Genomic DNA, 8,805 nt, shown 5'->3' on the forward strand with positions numbered 1-8,805 from the left:
GTTCATCACTTTAGAATCTGAGCACCTTGTAATTAGTAATGGCGCAATATTCTTGTAAGTGATGTAGGACGTTTTGTATTATATCCTATTTTCAAATGCAGAAAATGATGTACCAAGAAAAACAAAAGATGTAAATATGATTACACAGAAAGTTAACCACAGATGCGGAGACAGAACCCATGTCATCTGAGTACCAGTCCAGTGCCTTAGCGATAATACTGTTGGTGATTGGTGCTATACAAATGCCTAAGATTGAAAAAGTAATTATAAGATATAAAATGATGTAACTTATTCTGGAGGAGAGTAAGTTCTCTTCTTTCCCCAGCCCTTATCTAATATAATATGTGTGTTTCTAAAAATCCTGGCACTCCTAACACCTCTTCCATTGAAGTTTATGATAAAATTCCTACTAACTGAAGAAGTAGGATCAGGGCCATAGAATGTTAGCAGTGGAAATCTAGCACAGGAGCAGATCCTCATCCTTAAAATACATGTTGAGTTTGTATCGCAGTAAAAATATTTACAAGCAAATTTCTGTTTCCACTCCTAGAACAAAACTGTTCCCCTCTTCCTCAGCTTGATGTTTCTGAAAATTCATCCACTAGGGAAAAGTCTTTCTCTACTATAACAAACTTTGACGTGTCTTTGTAAATGAAATAAGCTACACAGGAGATTTCTGAACCTCTGCTCTTGAAAGCCATTACATTGAAAAAAACACCTCACTGGTGACTGACAAGATAGACATTACAGTTTAACAGACTGAACCTATTTTAATCCTGGTGATGACCAGTAAGCTCAAATATTGTGAGTGGTGTGTTTCAGTTATTAGGTAGGCAAACTGCTTTAGAGTACCTTACCGCATTGCACAGATTACTAAAATTTCAGCCATTGAGTACTGGCTTGATAATTAATTGTTTTCAATTCAGATTTTCATGTTATTAAAATTCAAAACTGCTTTTTACCCTGTCTGCCTTTAATGTACTGAGCTGAACAAAATGGGTGCAGTTTAAAGCACAATTCTACTCAGAAAAGCAACTGGGGAGGGATAGGGAGGCACTAATCATCTCTCACTGCATTAAACATATAAAAATAATAAGATATTTTTTTCTAACTACTGGGCCCTGTAAACTCAATCTGGTTCTGTGAAATAGGGACTTCTCTAGGTTAACAACAACAAGTGCTCACTGATACCTATGCAACAAGGGGTAACTGAACAAATAGATAATAAATAATTTTAGCTTCAAAAAACATAAAATAGAAACTACAGTTTTTCCAATTTAGTCTGCCTCAAAAATCCGTATTTTAGTAACAGGAAAAAATAAAGCTATTAAACATGACCCCCCGATGCAGAGAGAATGATAAACCTTTGAGGGAGAAGATACCAATCTTAGGTTTCTTTTATGTAATATAACATGCTTTGTAAGGCTGGGGATAACAGTAGACAAATGTAAGCAAATTCAAAATTAAAATGTGAATGTATCTCCTCACTTTAATTTACCCAGTTGTTTCATTAAACAAGATGATTAATACTTTTGTTTGAAATGTACAACTACTAACTCGAGTGTGGAGAAAGAACAGGCTTAGGACAGAGGTGGTAATGTTGGGAATTCTCTTGGTTTTGTTATTCTGTTATGCAAACTAAGTACTGTTTTTAGGCTGTGAATTTTATATGAATTATTAATAGTGAAATATAGTGTTTCTGTTTGTAGTTTTCCTGTATTTGATACAACTTTGGAATTGTATCATTCTTGCAAGTAAAATACTAGAGTGCAGGTGGAGTTCAGGTAGAGAAAGGAGCTGCTGTATAAAGATTATGAATCACCACATCAGGCTTGTGAATGTAAGGATATTTGGAAGGGGTTTCCATTACAGTTCATTTTCACTAAATTACCAGTTTCATTTTGGCAATATTAGGAAAGCTTCCATAAAAAGGCCATAAGGAGGGGTAGGGTGATAGATACATGCCCATTTAGGACTTCTAAGTATTGTTGAAAGGTATTTTAAACTTCTATTAACCTACAACCATAGGAGGCAATGTGTCTGCTGAAGCGTGTGTATGATGATTCATCTGTATCTCAGTATTTTTAATCTCTGTTGTCTGTTTGCTTGAAGGCACAATATCCAAAATGAAGTGTAAGTAACAAATTTTATGAAAGTTTTGGTGCTAATCTTGAGTTCTGTTTCCCACAGGGCAAAGCTGTGCTGGGCTACAAAGTTTCATCTATTTAAGAGAGTCTGGAAGCCCAGTGCTCCCAAAAGCAATGGCTGTTGTTAACCTATTCGTAATTTAAAACCAGGGAGCCTACAACTAATTGCTTTGTTCAATACCATGGCCTAAAAACTGCTCTTATAATTTATATGGTTGATAAGAGAGAATAGAGCAGCTATGAAAAAAGTTATGATACAACCAAGTTGAAAGTTCAAAGGAACCAGGGAAAGCCAGATAAACAGACTGCTAAATTCTTCACCTTGGAAGTTAAAAAATACATATTTATAGGGGAAGTTCTTCATTCCCCAGGTAAGTGACCCAGTTTGGGATCCTTATACAAATTTTCAAAGTCAGAGAATGTATTTATCTAAAAGGCCAGGACATCCCCAACTGAGGAACCGTGAAACATATACCTACTACCTGCATTATAGAAGAAACTTGGGGATATTTAAGTGRAGTGTAAGCTTAATGGGTCCAGTTATCCATATACAAATCAACTGGAACTTGCTTTGAAACAATAAAATGTCTCCACTATAGGCTCATCTTAAGCACACTGTAAGGCTATGCTCTTAAACAATCCACAGTATGTAAATATAGTTCCAACATCTAAGCTGATATTTGAAGGAGACTTTAGAATGGCATTTTGTCTGCAATGTGGTAGCTATCTATTTTTTCCTCGTTCCTAAAAACATTCTTGTTTTGTCTCTGAGTACTTCTCAGTTACCTAGCAAAGTGTTATCATGTTCAGTATCTAGCATTAACACTGTTACCAGTAACTGTGAACCTTAAGGTACAAAAAAAAAAAGTTTAATCTTGAGGTTCTGCTTAAAAAGGAAGAACTTTTCAGCCAAAACTCATTAGCCTAACTTGATGCTGCTGTATTCTCCTACTTAATTTGAAAGTTACTACCTTATCTCTAGTTGAATGTATTGGCTGATTTGTAAAGGGCTAACGATTATGAAATACAAATTTATGCTAAAAGAATTTGTAGGGGGCGAGCAGCAAAGAGGCAATTAGCATACAGAGAACTCCAAAGTAGATATGTTTTTAAAACATGAATAAAAGGCAAATATTTTTGTAGGAAGTCAGCTCTTCTGTTTGGGATTTCTCTTTTGTTCTAGGAAGAAACCAAATGAAGTTTGGTGATTTCATCAGCTATCTCCTATATTCAACACTTCCTTAGGTAGGAAATCTTGAAGCAGAGATGTTAAGTAATTTGCTCAAAAACCAAGCCGCTAACTTTGATAGTTGAATGGAATTAAAACTTGAGCATTTGATATTTGGTTTATTCTCTACTCCTCTAGAGAAGCTCTTGCCAAACTTTATGTAGGTAAGCTTCATTTCAGTTAAAAAAAAAAAAAAAAAAAAAGACTGGCAGTGTTCCACATTTCTCTAGGTTTGGCTCTTCCCCATCTACATCTACTTTCCAGGTTGGCTCTGCTGCTTCTTCAAAGCATGCTGCAGAGTCATCTAGGCTGGCCTTCATAAAATATTTATTGGGCTCAGACCTTTATCTGTAATATGCTCGCTGCCTCATCAAGATCTCATTATTTGGGACTTGTGACTCAAGAATATTTTACACATAAAATGTAATCAAATAATTATGCATTTAGGGAGAAATCTGTTGYGCCCGTTTGCTGGATAATAAAATCTTTCAGGGACATTCAGGTAAATTATAAGTGCTTTTATTATATGCAGTGGTGAACATTTTGCTAAAACCTCAAAAAACACTAATAGATACGGGGGAACACAGTTAAGCCCAAGAGGACAACCAACATTGTTTCCATTCAGAGTTGTAAAAGTTTAGTTTGCAAAATCAATTTCTGGTACACTTAGTGTTTCATCACAGTTTAAATGATACCTTGAAACTGTTGTTTTTTATTTGACTTTGCCTCTTGTTTATTGACTTGGGATGGGGAAAGCTTGGATATTGCACTTTTTCTGCAAAGGGCCATCCAGCTAAYGTCTGGCTCTGGTGCAGTCCCTAGTTTTCTTCTCTAGGAAAGCTGAAAGTAAATGCTTTGAGTATTGTTCATTCTTTATATATTTAAAAAACAGTGAAAATTAATTTTCTGTTACTGCAATCCAAATAAAGAGATGCAAATATATAAAGGCAAAAAGAACTTCTTTTAGTTTTGAGATTAAGATACTGCAATTACTAGTAGCATTATTTTGTAATAGTACTAAGTCCTTCAGTGGCAGTTGGTGCTGGGGACTGTTTACTTTTTCTGCTCAACTAGGCAGTAAGTTTTGTAGCATGATTATCATTGCCAGTTCTACAAATGATGACAGTCCCAACTTTTGTCACTGGATGAAATTTCTACCTGCTCTGAAAATGCTTTACTGACAATAACACATACTATTTGAGCCATAAGCTGTAGACACAATGAAATTGTCTAGACTGACTGATCCAAATATCCTACCTAGGAGATGCACAAGAACTTTCAATCTTGGGAAAGAAGCCTCTCTTCCTATATAAAGAGGTCTGTTGTGGAAGGCATATTTACTTAAGCCTTCTATAAAGAATGAGGATCTCCTCCTAGGCCTATAGCTCACATGTAGATAATCAATGTACATTATTCATGCTAACACAAAAGAAGCCATCAATATCCTTTATGAAGTGTAATGACATTCATGTAGCCTTGATTGATGCATCTTCTGACCCTCTTCCTAAACCGAGTCCCTGTTGTTTTCTTATACTCATTCACAGCACCAATTAGGCTGTAAGCTCTTCGGGGCTAGAGCCATACCTCTATTGCACAGACTTCAGTTCTGTAATTGCAGAGCCAAAAACATTTTTTTCTCCACGTATACTACTGCCATCAACCTGATTTTCGTGGCAATTCACAGTAATGCCATTAGAACCCAAAACCCCACTCTATCACACACACTATTCTGAGAATGAGATGAAACAAAACATTTGGCAGATGTTAAACACATCTCCTAATGGGACACTGGAATAATGTGACACTCAAATATTACATGAATGACAATGGGATCAGAATCTGTAAGACAGACCAATGCAGCACTGTGGGAACAATTAGGGAAGTTAGATTTCTGCTCTAGTTTGCACATTATTAACATATTCATTAATGCTGCTCTGACATAACAGCTAGTTCTGCCTCCTACAGATAATAACGGTGCACAAGAGTAACAGGGCAGCATGTGGCTTATCAGATTTACTGGATGTAATTTTTGTAACTTCTTAAACTCCTTGACTAGTTATAAGCTGGTTAATGTCCCTATTCACTGCCCTCTTTCTTTTAGACTTGGCAAGAAATTTTTGACAGTCTTCACTCAGCTGTACCATGAAAGCATGACTCCTATCCTGAACACTTCCATTAACCTATCTTCTACTTTAAATACACATAAACTGGGGGCAGGGTCCACAATTTCAATTTGTTTTTTGATTTGTCTGTTTAGACAGAGGAAACCTTCCACAATTCTGTTCCCAGTATGAACATTTTATCATTACTGCTCCAGATCTGTTTATTTCATTGAGGAAAGAATCTGAGCGCTTCCCATCCCCCTTCTCTGCCAATCTCCTATTTTTGCATATGTGTTTTTAGATTGCACTGAATTTTTAACACTGTTATTTCCAAGACTTGTACAATAGTTTGTAATTATGTATGTGGTACAATGTTGTACACAGCTAGTGCTACTCTATGGTAAGACTAGAAAACCTATACTGTACCCAGGTATGTCTATTTCTACTTGTTCAGTTTATATTCACAACATAAAACATACCTTAAATACTTATTTTTGAAACTGAAAAAGTGCTCCGATAGTTATTTTCTATCATTTTGTCTAATATGTGAGTATGTAAGTATAAAATGTAAACTTTGCATCTGTTGATATCTACAGAAATACACAGAATATGCTTAGGGATTAGGGAACAGAGCTCCAGGCAGTCACCAGCACTGTTTTCTGCAAGAACTGGTCTCAGTTTTGTGGTTTTCCCATACAGTTTCATTGGATTTTCTCCAAGGAAATTTAAAAATTTCTGAGCATTGTTAGGGTAATATGATAGTTACCCTGAAATCACCTTCAGAGAACTTGTCCCACATCTTGTAGCACTGCACACCATTCTGCATCATAAGCAAAAAGGAGCTGATGAAGCACAGGAGGTATATAGATGTTTCTTACTCAACTCCCAGAAAATATTTTTTCTTTCTTGGCCTGGGGTAGTTTAAATTCAGGGCCAATTTCCTTATGACTCTGGAAAGTCACACCTGACCCAAAGATGTAAATAAATTTGGCTCAAATATTCAAATTCAGCATGTATAACAAATCATGCTCCCTTTCAGTATTTGCTTTTTGTCTTTTTTTTTTTTTTAACAGTACAGATTTATTGTGCTGCTCTAACCAACCTGACTAATCTGTTCAGCAGAGATACTTGCCACAGTATGCTCAGATAAGCTAACGCTGCTACAGTTACCAGCACAGGTAGTGTCACTTCAGTGTATGTCTTTCGAGAACAGATCTAGTGTTGGATCAATGGATAATGTCACCCAAGGTGCCAAATATCCTTCATTCCCTCCTTGCACCACTCCAAAAAACTTAGAAATTCTGACTCGTTAATCACACTGTCTGAGTATGCTATTTTCTCACTTCTGTGAGGTGGAAATTACCTGCCAGCTAAATGGAGAAAAGCCAAAGATTTTTCTCAAGGATATTTCCATTGGCCTCCAGCCTCAGCCTGTTACTTTACTCCCAGTTCTTTCCTCATAAAAATTTTGTCTCCCATAAGCATTGAAATATTACCTTACTGTCTTCCTGACTGCAGACAATCAAGCAATATTCCAGCACAGGTAGAGAATGTGTCCGCTGTGCCTCTTTACTTCAATCCATGCCTTTTTTTCTGAAAAAGTTTCTTTTCCATCCTGTTTGCAGGGCAAAAGGAACATTATCCTGGGCACATGAAAAATATTTTTGAAGAAACTTTTCAGAAAGCGTTACTTTACCACTGTAGGGTAGTGTGTGACATCACAACTCCTGCTGAGCCACAATTCAGGTGAAATTTCTGCTGAAATACTGAAATTATTGACTGAAATTTCAAGTGCAATAAACCCTTTAACTAGTACAGTGACCATACTTAAACAAGGACTGCATTTCTTGAAGATCCTACAAGAATTTATGAACGGGGTTTTTTTGCTCCTTCAAGATTTGATGGACTGCTTTGAAAATTATGTAATTTCTATTATTTTTTAATTAGAATATGAACAAGAATAAAATCCTTTTAAATAATTAATCAGCAAAGACCTTGGCTGCCCTGCAAATCGCAGAACACGCCCTCATCCTCCTCTTTCTCACATTCGAGCTCTTATGCAATTTAAGAATGYGAGTCAATCCGAACAGAAACAAAAGGATTCTGTGCGTTTCTCTCACATGCTCTCAACTTCAGTAATTCCCATCTCCTTGCCCAAGGTCAGACTGTATGATCACTTTTCATTTTGGATTTTACCCCCTTCCATTCTGCTGCAGCTTTGGGATTAACTCTGTAGGCAGCCCCCAAGAAGGGGCTCCCAGGTCCCAAAGTTATGCTGAGATCTGGGGATCTAACTCCATGGACGGGGGGAGCAAATCGTGTTTTCTGCCTATCGTGCAATGGACTGGGCGGTCACAGAAGGCCGAAAGAGCCTCAGAAAAAAGGGAACTTGGCTCTGGCACCGCAGATCTCTCTGCTGCCTGGAAATGAAACCGTTAACAGCTGTAAAGCCAAGAATGCTATTTATAGGCACTATGGTTGGTTTGTTGAGGGTTTTTTTTTTAGATCAAAGATTTCAGAGCTTTGTTTTAGGCTTAGAAGTATCAAAAAAGTTTTGCTTACTACCAGAAAGGTTTTTTTAATGTTATTCTCTGGAAAGCTTTTGGGACATAGATTTACCCTGGCACTGGACCTAAAACATGGACAACCTTATCGCTCCACCAAAATTATCTTCTCTAGTCTTTACAAGGACTACTATTTTTTCTACTTGCTAGGTTTTTTAAATCCTACCGTAACAGCTAATAATTACTACTAATTTCCATATTCTCTTCATGCTTTGGTAAGTGCCAGGAAACTGCTCGTTGCTGAATTCCAGTCAGAAAAGCAACGCGCCTATTTTCTTCTCTTGCAAATCCCCCTCTAGCTGCTGCTGCGTTACTATGGCTTTGGGGGGTTTCGCGGGGTGGCAAATTTGTTAATTTTGGGGTTTTTTTCCTGGCTGTACTGTGCCGTCCGCCGCCGCGGACTAACGGGGGATGAACCGCTTACAGCGGGACAGGCCAAACCTGCGCCTCCTCGGGACCCAGCACCGCGGGGCCGGCTGTTATGTCGCCCCAGTCCGTTTCCAGCTGCTCAGCTTCGCGGACGGTCGCAGCTGTAATTCGTCCAGTCACGGCTTCACCGCGGCACAAAGGAGCCGCTCTGAGGCTCGCGGGGCGGCGGCGGCGCCCGGCTGCCGCCGGCATCGCCTGGCACCGGGGCGGCGGTGGGGCAGGAAGCCCCCCGCCACCCCCAAACGGCAAAAAGGCGACGGTTTTCACACAGAAACCCCGCTTCGCCTCACTCCGCTTCGCCCCTCAGGGCGGCGCTGCCTCCTCAAGGCGGCGCT

This window comes from Apteryx rowi, unplaced genomic scaffold, assembly GCF_003343035.1.
Source record: "Apteryx rowi isolate R43461 unplaced genomic scaffold, aptRow1 scaffold_0, whole genome shotgun sequence".
In the NCBI taxonomy this organism is placed as follows: Eukaryota; Metazoa; Chordata; class Aves; order Apterygiformes; family Apterygidae; genus Apteryx; species Apteryx rowi.